Raw genomic sequence first — 14,167 nt, forward strand, 5'->3', positions numbered from 1 at the left:
AGAAATAAGCTGAAACAGTGGAGTAAGAAATTAAACTTCGAGAAGTAATTTTCTTAACTGTAATAGAAATAAATTACCCAGAAGGTAGAATGTTCTTCATTGTTGGTGTTCAACAGGGTGAGTTTTCATCTGCTGGAAATAGTTTAAATAGAGCTGGGCAATATGCAAGACAAAACTTTAAGATTAAAAATCTATGATTCTCCGATGACAGACTAATCAGAACTTTAATGTCTAATTCAACGTATCATGATCACAACATTAATTCTAAAACTGAGATAATAAATAAAAGCATAATTACTTTCCTCCAAAATTGAGATAGTCTGTATAGTACAGTTACAGCTTTGATATAAATGAGACTGTCAACTGATTCTATCTTTATTAAGTGGAATACTAGTACCTTCTATTATCTGTCACCTAGTACCTCTTTTTTTTTTAATCTTTTATACAGGATAGAAAGCAAAGGAAAATACTTTAAATATAATGATATGAAGTCCTTTTGGATATCAGCCAAATACCACTTTCAAAAAACAATGAAATGTATTGTAACATGATCTTAATAAGCACATTTCATGAAAAAGCGTTAGTTGCTCAGTTGTTTCTGACTCTTTGCAACCCCACGGACTACAGCCCGCCAGGCTCCTGTCCATGGAATTCTCCAGGCAAGACTACTAGAGTGGGTAGCCATTCCCTACTCCAGGGATTGAACCAGGGTTTCCTGCCTTGCAGGCAGATTCTTTACTGTCTGAGCCCCCAGGGAAATGTAAGGAGGAAATCAGTACAGAAAAGAAAAGATGGTTGCTATAAAACCAGTGTACAAAAATGTTCCAATTAATAGCTTCTAAATAAGCTTGGTCAACAAGTGTATGTGACACTTTAAAAATGAACATTATTATGAGTTAGCAAATTGTCTATTTATTATTTCCATTTCCTTCTGGTTACACTAGTTTTATAACAACCATCATTTCTTTCCTATACTGATTTACTCCTTATATTTCACAAAATGTGCTTACTAAAACCATTTCATAATAAGCTTTATTGTTAAAATTAGAAAACAGAAGAAATTATAACAAATAAAATAAAAATCATCTATATTCCTATTACCCTCAGGTAACTACTACTAACGATTTTGAGTCAATTTCCTCTCCATCTTTGGGATCATGTTTCATCAGCAGGTGTTCTTTCCCTTTTAAAATTTCATTCCTTTCTTTTTCCCCCAAGGGAAAAAAACCCTTATCATTACACTTCCTTTAAAAATATTGTTTTTAATATCTGCATATTAATATATTTTATCAAATGGATACACTGCAAGATATCTAACCTTTTATTATTACTAGAGATTTCAGTCAATCCTAATCCTAATCAAGAGTCAAGAACCAGAAGCCTCTGTTATGCAAAAAGGCACTTGATACCATTCTAAAGGAGATCAATCCTGGGTGTTCATTGGAAGGACTGATGCTAAAGCTGAAACTCCAATACTTTGGCCACCTCATGCGACAAGTTGACTCACTGGAAAAGACTCTGATGCTGGGAAGGATTGGGGGCAGGAGGAGAAGGGGACGACAGAGAATGAGATGGCTGGATGGCATCACCGACTCGATGGACATGAGTTTGAGTGAACTCTGGGAGTTGGTGATGGACAGGGAGGCCTGGCGTGCTGTGATTCATGGGGTCGCAAAGAGTTGGACACGACTGAGTGACTGAACAGAACTGAACTGAACAGGGAACTAGTTGCTTGTAAAATTGTAGGTATGAAAGAGTGGACTCTAAGATAGATCCCAGGAATGATTCCTAGAACTCTGGAAACACATGTGGAAATCAGGGGAGCCCTGCTGGGGTTGCTGACCTCACACCACTCTGGTTGTGATCCAGGAAGCAGGACCACTGCCACTGCCTTTCCTGAGACTCCCCACATGAGTGATGGACATTGGGTGCTTCTTCAGGAAATCTCAACGTTCCCACCATGTGTGTTGACAGAAAAGCAAGCAAACACCACCACCCAGGGTCAACAGGAAGATGAACTCTGCTTCACTTTCACCCTCTCTATATAAGTGCATCCACCTGATTTGCATGTGGATCCTCTATGTAAGGGATATTAGACTCCTGCTGGTTTTAGCCTTCAGTCTCTGCAGAGCAGAGGGGCCAATGAAAACAAGGTTGGAAGGACACTGAGCCCTAACCACTAAGTCTACCACAACTGTTGTCTATAAGGCAGTGACAAGAATCTTTGTCTGAATCACTGTTTACCTCCTTAGGGTAGATTCCTGGAAGTGATATTATTAAATCAAAGAACAGAAATTTTTAGACTTTTGATAGTATATACTACCAAATTGTTCTGATGGGCGGGGCCATGCTCAGTAAATCTTTAGTTCAATTTTCTGTTGATGGGCTGTGTTCCCTCCCTGTTATTTCACCTGAGGCCAAACTATGGTGGAGGTAATGAAGATAATGGTGACTTCCTTCAAAAGGTTCCATGCATGCACTGTTGCACAAAGTGCCCCTGACCCTACAGCAGGCTACTGCCAACCCATGCCTCCACAAGAGACTCCTGGAAACTCACAGGAAACTCTGGGGAAGTCTCTTGTGGGGTCACTGCTCCTTTCTCCTGGGTCCTAGTGCACACAAGGTTTTGTTTCTGCCCTCCAAGAGTCTGTTTCCCCAATCCTGTGTAAATTCTGGTAGCTCTAGGGATTAGAACTGATAGACAGAGTGCCTGAAGAACTATGAACAGATGTTCATGACATTTGTACAGGAGGCAGTGATCAAGACCGTCCCCAAGAAAAAGGATTGCAAAAAGGCAAAATGGTTGTCTAAGGAGGCCTTACAAAGAGTTGAGAAAAGAAGAGAAGTAAAAGGCAAGGGAGAAAAAGAAAAATACCCACATGACTGCAGGGTTCCAAAGAATAGCAAGGAGAGATAAGAAAGCCTTCCTCAGTGATCAATGCAAAGAAATAGAGGAAAACAATAGAGTGAGAAAGACTAGAGATCTCCTGGAGAAAATTAGAGATACCAAGGGAACATTTCATGCAAAGATGGGCACGATAAAGGACAGAAAAGGTATGGACCTAACAGAAGAAGAAGATATTAAGAAGAAGAGGTGGCAAGAATACTCCGAAGAACTATACAAAAAAGATATTCACAACCCACATAATCACGATAGTGTGATCACTCACCTAGAGCCAGACATTCTGGAATGTGAAGTCAAGTGGGCCTTAGGAAGCATCACTATGAACAAAGCTAGCGGAGGTGATGGAATTCCAGTTGCATTATTTCAAATCCTTAAAGATGATGCTGTGAAAGTGCTGCACTCAACATGCCAGCAAATTTGGAAAACTCAGCCGTGGCCACAGGACTGGAAATGCTCAGTTTTCATTCCAATCCCAAAGAAAGGCAGTGCCAAAGAAGGTTCAAACTACCACACTATTGCAGTCATCTCACATGCTAGCAAAGCAATATTAAAAATTCTCCAAGCCAGTTTTCAACAGTATGTGAAGTGTGAACTTCCAGATGTTCAAGCTGGCTTTAGAAAAGGTAGAGGAACCAGAGATCAAATTGCCAATATTTGCTGGATCATTAAAAAAGCAAGAGAGTTCCAGAAAAAAACCTATTTCTGCTTTATTGACTTTGCCAAAGCCTTTGTATGGATCACAATAAACTGTGGAAAATTCTTCAGGAGATGGGAATACCAGACCACCTTACCTGCTTCATGAGAAATCTGTATGCAGGTCAGGAAGCAACAGTTAGAACTGGACATGGAACATTAGACTGGTTCCAAATAGGAAAAGGAGTAGGCTGCATATTTTCACCCTGCTTATTTAATTTATATGCAGAGCACATCATGTGAAATGCTGGGCTGGATGAAGCACAAACTGGAATCAAGATTGACAGGAGAAATAACAATAACCTCAGATATACAGATGATACCACCCTTATGGTAGAAAGCGAAGAAGAACTAAAGAGCCTTTTGATGAAAGTGAAAGAGGAAAGTGAAAAAGTTGGCTTAAAACTCAACTTCCAGAAAACTAAGATCATGGCATCCGGTCCCATCACTTCATGGCAAATAGATGGGGAAACAATGGAAACAGTGACAGACTTTATAGTTTTGGGCTCCAAAATCACTGCAGATGGGGACTGTAGCCATGAAATTAAAAAAATGCTTGCTCCTTGGAAGGAAAACTATGACCAACCTAGACAGCATGTTAAAAAGCAGAGACATTACTTTCCAACAAAGGTCTGTCTAGTCAAAGCTATGGTTTTTCCAGTGGTCATGTATGAATGTGAGAATGGCACTATAAAGAAAGCTGAGCACCGAAGAATTGATGCTTTTGAACTGCGGTGTTGGAGAAGACTCTTGAGAATCCCTTGGAATGCAAGGAGATCCAACCAGTCCATCCTAAAGGAAATTGGTCCTGAATATTCAATGGAAAGGCTGATGCTGAAGCTGAAGTTCCAATACTTTGGCCACCTGATGTGAAGAACTGACTTATTTGAAAAGACCCTGGTGCTGGGAAAGATTGAACATGGGAGGAGAAGGGGACGACAGAGAATGAGATGGCTGGATGGCATCCCTGACTCAATGGACATGAGTTTGAGTAAGATCTGGGAGCTGGTGATGGACAGGGAAGTAAGGCATGCTGGAGTCCATGGGGTCACAAAGAGTCGGACATGACTGAGTGACTGAACTGATTGCCAGATTGATTTCCAGGAAAGTCATGCCACCTTATAAGAAAGATGTCAAAGTGCTTATCTCACCATATCTTTTTAAGTGAAAGCAAGTTTATTTAAAGCCCATCCCATAGACAGAATGTGGACCATCTCAGAATGTGACAGTGGTCCCTGTCTCACTGTACTTTAACCATTATTGCCGACTGAGTCTCTTTTTTAAATCTTCAAGATCACCATCATTGGTGGAAATTTCATCATAATAACCTGGTCATCCCTGTGTGAGAAAAGAACTAGAATGTCCAAGAGAATTATGACATTATATCTGCCCCTAAAGATCCATTAAAAATAAAGTCCTCAATAACAACAGGGCTATTCATATTGTTTGCCTTCAGAAGAGGCACGTCACAGGGAGCCCGTGCAGGGCCTCTGAAGTCGAAGGACCCTGGTGTGGGATGACAGCATAAGATCTGCAGGAACAGAAAAGGCAAGGGGAGACATTTGAAGCTGCTTTCCCTACTAAAAACAAATGGTAGTGACCAGGTGTCAACTGGGACTCCTTTATCCATCCACCTGTAATTTCCATCAGCACTTCTAAGTCACACCTATTAGGCAAACAATCAAAATAAAAGGTCTCTTTCTAAGCAAATACTTCACAGCAAGTCCATCTGGTTGTCCCAGTTCTATTCAGACTCTCACCCTAAAGTCCTTCCTATATGTAAATCCTATAGCAGGGCTCTTAGAACCCATGCTGTGTTTCTCCTGCTTTCATAGTAAGAGTGAAAAAGAAGAGTAGAAGTGAAAAAGATTCCTTAAAGAACCCAGTCCTTCGTGGGTTCCAACAGCTCCAACTATACAGTGCAGAGAACTAACAACATTATCCTGAAAAATGATAATTATCATTTCTAGGTAGTGTGGGTTCATTTGTTTCATGAAAGCCCCTCAGATGCACTTGCTCTCTCTCTTTCTCAACATTTCTCTTGGTATCTAGATCCTACTCTCCTCTTACTGATCATTTACTAATCCCTTCTCTTATGACTTCCTCCGGATTAGTCAGAGGCTGCTGCTGCTGCTGCTAAGTCACTTCAGTCGTGTCCGACTCTGTGTGACCCCATAGACGGAAGCCCACCAGGCTCCCCCGTCCCTGGGATTCTCAGTTTTTAAATTTGTAAAAGGATCATACTGGGGTTTTTAAGGGACTATAGAAGCTGTCATTAATGCTTTAATTACTCTCTGGTGTGGTAGAAAGGGCCCCAGATTGGAAACCAGAGGACTGGAGTTCAAGTCTCAGCTTTGCTGGTCAGTTATTTTATGACCTTGAGCAAGTCAGGACCTCAGTTTCTTCATTTAAAAAATGAGTGGTAATTACATCTTCTCCACATCACATCTAGTTCTACAAATACTCTGTTATCCTATGAGACTCTTTGTTCAGTTCAGTTCAGGTGCTCAGTCATGTCCAACTCTTTGTGACCCCATGAACCACAGCATGCCAGGCCTCCCTGTCCATCACCAACTCCCGGAATCCACCCAAACCCATGTCCATTGAGTCGGTGATCCCATCCAACCATCTCATCCTCTGTCATCCCCTTCTCCTCCTGCCTTCAATTTTTCCCAGCATCAGGGTCTTTTCAAATGAGTTAGCTTTTCGCGTCAGGTGGCCAAAGTATTGTAGTTTCAGCTTCAACAACAGTCCTTCCAATGAACAGTCAGGACTGATCTCCTTTAGAATGGACTGGTTGGATCTCCTTGAAATGGACCTAAAACTACCCTGACCTCCTCTACCCTTCAGATTTTGAGGTTTTAAATAGGGGATGGAGCCTACCAGGTGGTCATCAGGGCATGGACTGGAAAGAGCTCCTTTTATAGGAAGTCATGACTCTCAGAAAAGAGCATTTTTAAAAACCAAGACATGTAGCATCAGGAAAGGAAAGACTGGAGATGACCTGTATTGTTAGGCAAGTTCTGGCAAGGACTAGAGGAAAGAGAAAAAGGAACTTGCGGACAGAAGAAATCCCAGTCCAGGCTTTACAGCTAGAGCTTCAACTCCTGAGTGAATAAGTCTGGGTGAAGATGCGTGAGGGTGTGCTTGGTTGCTTCAGTTATGTCCAACTCTCCTCTGTACATGGGATTTCCCAGTCAGGAATACCAGAGTGTGTTGCCATGCCTTCCTCCAGGGGATCTTCCCAATTCAGGGATCCAACCTGTGTCTCCTGCATTGCAGAAGGCTGAAGGAGCAGGAGAGGTGCAACAGAGCGAAGTGAAAAAGCACAAAAAATCAAGCATTAACTATATCAGTCCTAGCAAAGCAAACAGCTTTCTGCTGAGCAACTCAGAACAATTCACATGTGTCCTGAGCCTGGGTTTTTTCCTCTCAAAAAATGCTAAGTCAAGATCAAAAGGAGGTGACACAGCTGAAGTCTCTGACACATTTCCTTGCACAAAGTATCCCCTTTCTCTGCTTCCCATCCAACTCCTCCACAAGTGACTTGTCCAAGGTCACAGTCAGAACCAGGACCCAATGCCAGCCTCAGGGCTCAAAGAACTCCTTTCCAACAGTACCAACCTACATCCATCTTCCTATTATCCATTTATGTCAAAACATCTTCCTTATCTGATCCCTGTTTTGGCTTAGAAACAAAAGTATCGGTACCATATAAAACAGTAATGCATACATTGGCTTCTCTCAGTGCCAACCTGGCTCCCTAAGGAAGAAAATCATATGTCTATCTAATTTTCATCGTGTCCACTGTAGGAAGAAATAAATTTTATTAGTGTTCCTTGTTTATGTCAAGGTTTGAGATGACTTTTTTTTAAGGCTGAATTTTCTCTGAGGAGTTTTTCTGGATTAGTAATTCTAAAAAGTTGTTATGCATTTATTTTAATATCTTGCCCAGAGAATAATTCCTGCATAGATAAAAGCATAAGTGAAAAGCAGCTATTGTGTATGCACAGTAGCATATTTTTAAACCCTGTCCTATTGAGAAAGAGACAATAACAACAAAATGTGCCCTAAGAATCAAGGTCCATACTTTACATTACTGTGAGTTAAAACGTTAAATCAATGCATGCTGGGTGAAAACTTTTCTCCTCGTGAGTGCACAATTTTCCTTGACTACAGGGCAAAATGCACAGGTACTGTGAGGCTTCTTAAGTCTATAATTCTTTAATAGCTCTTGCTTTTAATGTTTCCCTCCCCATTTGTTCACTAAATGGTTCTTTTTCCATTGCGAGTCAAATATAATTGAACAAGAAACACTGACTCAGTATTCTTTCTTAAAGGGTTAATGACCAATAGACAGCAAAACTAAATTAGGTGACATGGAGGAGGAGGAGGCACTGGGATGTACCTTAAAATGTTTTCCATCTGGGGGAAGATTAATTGACTTGTGACTAGTAATCTCTGAACCAAAATCAATATCAACATATAATAATGGAAAACAGACCCTGACAAGGGAGATATAATCTTTCTAGTTTTTGTCTTAAGGGGGTCAGGGGGACCTGGGAGAGGTTCGATACAGAGCAACAAAGATAATTTAAGCATAGAAAAAAAGCAAGAGACCCAAGAGGCTTTATAATGAAGATAGAGATTCAATGCTCCTCTTTCTACTTAGGAAAGGAAATAGCATGGCCCAGAGTTAACATGGTGTTTCCGAAACTTGGTTGGAAAAACTGACTAAATTAAAAGAATAGAGAAGTATAAATCTGATTCAAGAAAAGAAAGGAGTAGCAAGGTAATAAAAAAGATGGAATGAGGTTAAAAAAAAGATAGAGAGTTAGATATTCCTATTGGAAGAAGAGGTGCTATCAAGGTTTTCAAACAAGAGAGACGTTTATCTTTAAACCACACACACTTGCCCACCTGCTGAATGGAATTTTCAGAATCAAGACAAACATTTCCACAGATAGCTATAAATACAGCCTCTCTGTAAAATGATGTCTTGCCAAATCAAACACCTTAAAAGGATTTCTCTTCTTGGAGATCTAGAGGGAATTCTTGGTGGAATGTCTAGGGATAACCAAGCCAGAACTGCAGGTGTCTAAGAGCCAAGGAGGCTACAAGAAGCAGGCTGAGTGCCTTAGCAAAGACAGCAGTGCTCTATTTGCAGGGCAGCAAGGGTGTCTTAGACATAGAGAATAGACTTATGGACAAAGCAGGGGCAGGAGAGGGTGGAACAAATGAGAGAGTAGCATTGAAATACATACATTACCATATGTAAAATAGATAGCTAACAGGAAGTTGCTATATAACACAGGGAGCTCAACTTGGTGCTCTGTGACAACCTGGAGGGGTGGGGTGGGGGGGGAGGTGGAAGGGAGGTTCAGGAGAGAAAGAACATATACATACCTATGGCTGATTCATGTTGATGTGTGGCAGAAACCAACACAACATTGTAAAGCAATTATCCTCCAATTAAAAAAAAAAAGGCAGCTATGCTGATTTGCAGTCTTCAATGGCCATGTTATCCACCAGGCAGACAAATTCTTAAAGAGACACACAGGGGTTCATTGTAGGGGGAAGAGGAAGAAATCCCTCAGGGCAGAAATGGAGAGTCTGACTTCCCGTTTAGTTAAGACACTTATCTGTAAAGCCCTGAGAACTGAACCAAGATTCAATTCAATTCAGTTCAGTCATCTCCAACTCTTTGTGACTCCATAGACTGCAGCATACCAAGCTTCCCTGTCCATCACCATCACTTACTCAAACTCATGTCCATTCAGTTGGTGATGTCATCCAACCATGTCATCGTCTGTTGCTTTTGCTTTACTCATCTTACACTTTTTTGATGTTGTTTACTTGCTAAGTCGTGTCTGACTCCTTACTCTTTAGTTCAGTTCAGTTAAGTCACTCAGTCATGTCTGACTCTTTGCAACCCCATGAATCACAGCACGCCAGGCCTTCCTGTCCATCACCAACTCCCGGAGTTTACCCAAACTCACGTCCATTGAGTCGGTGATGCCATCCAGCCATCTCATTCTCTGTCATCCCCTTCTCCTCCTGCCCCCAATCCCTCCCAGATTCAGGGTCTTTTCCAATGAGTCAACTCTTCGCATGAGGTGGCCAAAGTATTGCAGTTTCAGCTTTAGCATCAGTCCTTCCAATGAACACCTAGGATTGATCTCCTTTAGAATGGACTGGTTGGATCTCCTTGCAGTACAAGGGACTCGCAAGAGTCTTCTCCAACACCACAGTTCGAAAGCATCAATTCTTCAGCTCTCAGCTTTCTTCACAGTCCAACTCTCACATCCATACATGACCACTGGAAAAACCATAGCCTTGACTAGACGGACCTTTGTTGACAAAGAAATGTCTCTGCTCTTTAATATGCTGTCTAGGTTGGTCATAACTTTCCTTCCAAGGGGTAAGCATCTTAAGTTAAGAGCTTATTTAAAGAAAAAGAAAATTAACTAAATAATTCAAGAGAAGAGTTGTGTCTGTCAACATTCTTCAAATGAAGACCAGTGCTATTGTTTTCCTATGGCCAGTTGAATCTAAGAATCCTATCTGTGTGTTCAATGTGTCTGTTCTTCAATCCAAGATGTACTGTGGGAATAAATGAATTTGCCAAGCAGGTCTTGGGAACTGGAACTTAGATAAACTTATGAGCCCTGTGGCTATCCTTAGTTCTGTTCTTGTCTTTTGTTCTGTCTTTATGCCAATTCTCACATTAAAGGCTCTATCCCTTAATTTCTCCACTGGAAAATATATATATATATATTGTGCAATGCTCTCCCCTGGCTAACTTACAGAGATGTTGCAAGATTATTAGAGCTATTATTGAAGAAAGCATTTGAGCTCTTGATAAAAAGGCGCTAGATAAATTCAATATTACAGTTATTATTTTCATTATTCACACCTATCCTTTGGCGAAGGTCTACATATAACATGTTATTATTGTCTCCTTAGGTTAATAGCAGCTTTGTCCTTTTCCCCCTCGCTGTTAACATCCAATGCAGTAATGATAAAATGTTTATGTATTTTCAACATTTTCCCTTCCAATTACCAGTAGGCTATTTCAGGCCTATATTTTATTCGCTAGATGACATACAACAATATTAGTATAACACAGAACTGGCAAATACATTAATCCACTAATGAAAATAAAATTATACTATTTATTTTCTTAATTTTTGATCCATAAGGTAATTTTTGACAGTACTATGTTGATCGTAGACACCTGAAAATATGAATTTTTTCCCTTTTGGAGCAGTTTCTCAAATAATCATTCTTCTGGAATTTGGTTCAGATCATCTAGATTTTCTTATTTTACATAAAACAATAGAACACTCAATTTTTTAAGATTAAAACTTTAGTAAATAGATTAAATGTTTTATTAAGTATGAAAAGTCCACAAACACTTCCACTGGAAGGAATTAAATGAATTCTAGTTGCCAGAGAGAAATGAAGGTACATTGACATCAGATATCAAATGTAAAATTTCAGTTCCCAGGGGGCTAATTCCTCACAGATGATCAATGAACCACATTCACCAGAATCTCCAGGGAACTTGTTAAGAGGCAGATACCTTAGACCTTGGGCTTCCCAGATGGCACTAGTGGCAAAGAACCCACCTGCCAATGCAGGAGACACAATAAATGTGGGTTCAATCTCTGGGTCAGGAAGATCCCCTGGAGAAGGAAATGGCAACATTATTGCCTGGAAAATCCCCATGGACAGAGGAACCTGGCGGGCAACAGTCCATGCAGTCACAAAGAGTCAGACATGACTGAAGTGACTTAGCATGCACAGCAGCACCTCAGCCCCAGCCTAGACCCATTGAGTTCAAAACCGTGTTGGGGTTTGGCTGGCCTGATTTAAAAATAAAAATACAAATACAAAATATACAAATAAAATTGCCCCAATTGGGGCTCAGGAGCCCACAGGTGTGTCTTAAGCACACCAAAGTTTGAAAGCCACTGGCCAAGGAGATACAGATTAGAATTCACAATGAAATATCACTATACACCCTCTAAAGTAGCTAAAATTAAAAAGGACTGACAACACTAAATGCTGCTGAGGATGCAGAGCAAGTGGAATTTTCACACACTGGTTATGAGAGTACAAAATGGTGCAAAAGGCCTTTGGGAAAAGGCCTGACAGTGTCTTATAAAACTAAACATTAAAAAAAAAATACACCTACCCTCAGTTCAGTTCAGTCTGTTCAGTCGCTCAGTCATGTCCGACTCTTTGCGACCCCATGAATCACAGCACGCCAGGCCTCCCTGTCCATCACCAGCTCCCGGAGTTCACTCAGACTCATGTCCACAGAGTCAGTGATGCCATCCAGCCATCTCATTCTCTGTCGTCCCCGTCTCCTCCTGCCCCCAAACTTTCCCAGCATCAGAGTCTTTCCCAGTGAGTCAACTCGTCGCATGAGGTGGCCAAAGTATTGGAGTTTCAGCTTTAGCATCAGTCCTTCCAATGAACACCCAGGATTGATCTCCTTTAGAATGGACTGGTTGGATCTCCTTGCAGTACAAGGGACTCTCAAGAGTCTTCTCCAGCACCACAGTTCAAAAGCATCAATTCTTCAGCGATCAGCTTTCTTCACAGTCCAACTCTCACATCCATACAAGACCATGGGAAAAACCATAGCCTTGACTAGACGGACACCTACCCTACCACTTGGCAATTCCACTCAAGTATTCAGCCAAGAGAAATGAAAATTTTCTGTTCACATGAAGACTTGTACAAGAATGCTTACAGCAACTTTACTCATAATATCCCAAAGTGAAAACAGCCCAGGTATTTGTCAATAGCAGAACGGGGACCAACCAACCATCATGCATTTATTCACTGGCAATATAATCTGGCAATCAAAGGGAATGAAGCATTGATGCAGACAACAACACGATGAACCTCAAAAACACACTCAGAGAAAGAAGTCTTACACACAAGCGTATACACTGTATGATTTCATTTATTTGGAGTTCTAGAACAAGAGCTGCTCTATGGTGAAAAAACTGAAACAGTGCTTTTCTCTGTCAGAAAGGAGGTGGGGGTTAAGTGACAAGGGGTATGACAGAACTTTCTGGTGCGATGGTAATGTTCTGTTTCTTGCTAAGCATTTGAGTTACTAAGATGAAAGCTTGTCAAAGTTTGTTGAATAGTATACTGAAGAGTTGCACATCTTATTTTTTGTAAAATTTCACCTGAAAAGAAAACATGCAAAGCAATATTCAATTCTACTTTATGATGTATTATGCTGAAATATTAAAGAGTATACTAAAGAGTATAGTTTGAAACTACTTTGAAATGCATCCCCAAATTTTAGGTGAATAGAAGGTTGGACACACGATAAAACATCACAGTAAAATGTTAATGGTAAGACCTAGACAGTGGCTATATGAGAGTCTGAACTTCTTCTACCTTCTTTATGTTTGGTATTTTTAAAAATTAAATACTGGATGAAAAAAAAATCACTGACCTAGGGGAACCACAGTTTTCTGACTGGGGCCTAATTTTGAAGAGGTTTCTTCTATCTGCATCTTCAGGTACCTCTCGCCAATACCACCAAGGAGAAAGGAGTCATTCTGATTGCCCTCAGCACCTCAAGGTTCCCACATGGAACAGGGATGCTCAGACTTACCCTCAATGGAAAGACTGTCCTTGTTCCAGTTGTCCTTTCACCCGCTCCTGAACACCAACTTTGATCTCCTTTTCCTTATTGCTGTAAACTTTTTGCACTTCATTTTGTTTTCTACTGAGAAACATGTTTTTTCTGCTTGTCTAAGACATGACAGAGAATAGGGTTCTTCAAACACTTAAAACTTCACCTTTAGCATGGTGACCAGCCTTCATTTAACACACATCTGAATGGTGCTTGCTTCGGAGAGACAACTAATAGCTCACACTGCAACAGCTCTTAACTCTTGGGTTCTCAACATTACACTCTTTCATAACTCTCTCAGGGAATGACTTTGGTGAACCAGCCTCTGTACTAGACACACTCTGCTGAACACAGGAGATGAGAGTTTGCTTTTTAACTTCTGTTTGTGATTTTGAACTTCCCTGATGGCTCAGTAAGTAAAGAATCTGCCTGCAATGCGGGAAATGCAGGAGACATGAGTTTGATCTCTGAGTTGGGAAGATCTCCTGGAGAAGGGCATGGCAACCCACTTCAGTATTCTTGCCAGAAAATCCCATGGATAGAGGAGCCTGTGGGCTAATGTCCATGGAGTAGCAAAGAGTTGGGCACAATTAAAGCGATTGAGCATGTGATTTACCTTACTTACCTGGTTTCTCTCCTTCAGATCAGGCATAATTAATTAGCAAGCAATTGGCAGGAAGATACTAACAATTATCAGTCTGCCATATTCTATTCTGTAACAAACACATTATAGTAATCCATTAAGCAAAAAGGGTTCCTGAAATCCTGTAAGAATCACTTCTTCCTGTATGGAGACAGTTAGGTCTGTTGTTTACTTGAGGTCCTGATCTATCATTATGAGCTAAAAGATTATTCTAGTGGGTGGGACTGCTGAAGATCAAGTTCATGCTTTTAAATCT

General features: G+C 40.7%; 1 long non-coding RNA gene across 1 annotated transcript in view; it reads left to right on the forward strand.

Moving 5' to 3' along the window:
• The window catches only part of LOC129550528 (uncharacterized), a 38,560-nt gene extending 25,156 nt beyond the window's left edge, over nt 1-13,404 (forward strand). The window contains exon 3 of the long non-coding RNA XR_008684851.2: nt 13,153-13,404. This is a non-coding gene — a long non-coding RNA (uncharacterized LOC129550528). The remainder of the gene's footprint in view (nt 1-13,152) is intronic.
• Nucleotides 13,405-14,167: the final 763 nt, after the last annotated feature.

The sequence above is a fragment of the Moschus berezovskii genome, chromosome 21, assembly GCF_049115385.1.
Source record: "Moschus berezovskii isolate FMDL1 chromosome 21, NW_MosBer_1.0, whole genome shotgun sequence".
NCBI classification, from domain to species: domain Eukaryota; kingdom Metazoa; phylum Chordata; class Mammalia; order Artiodactyla; family Moschidae; genus Moschus; species Moschus berezovskii.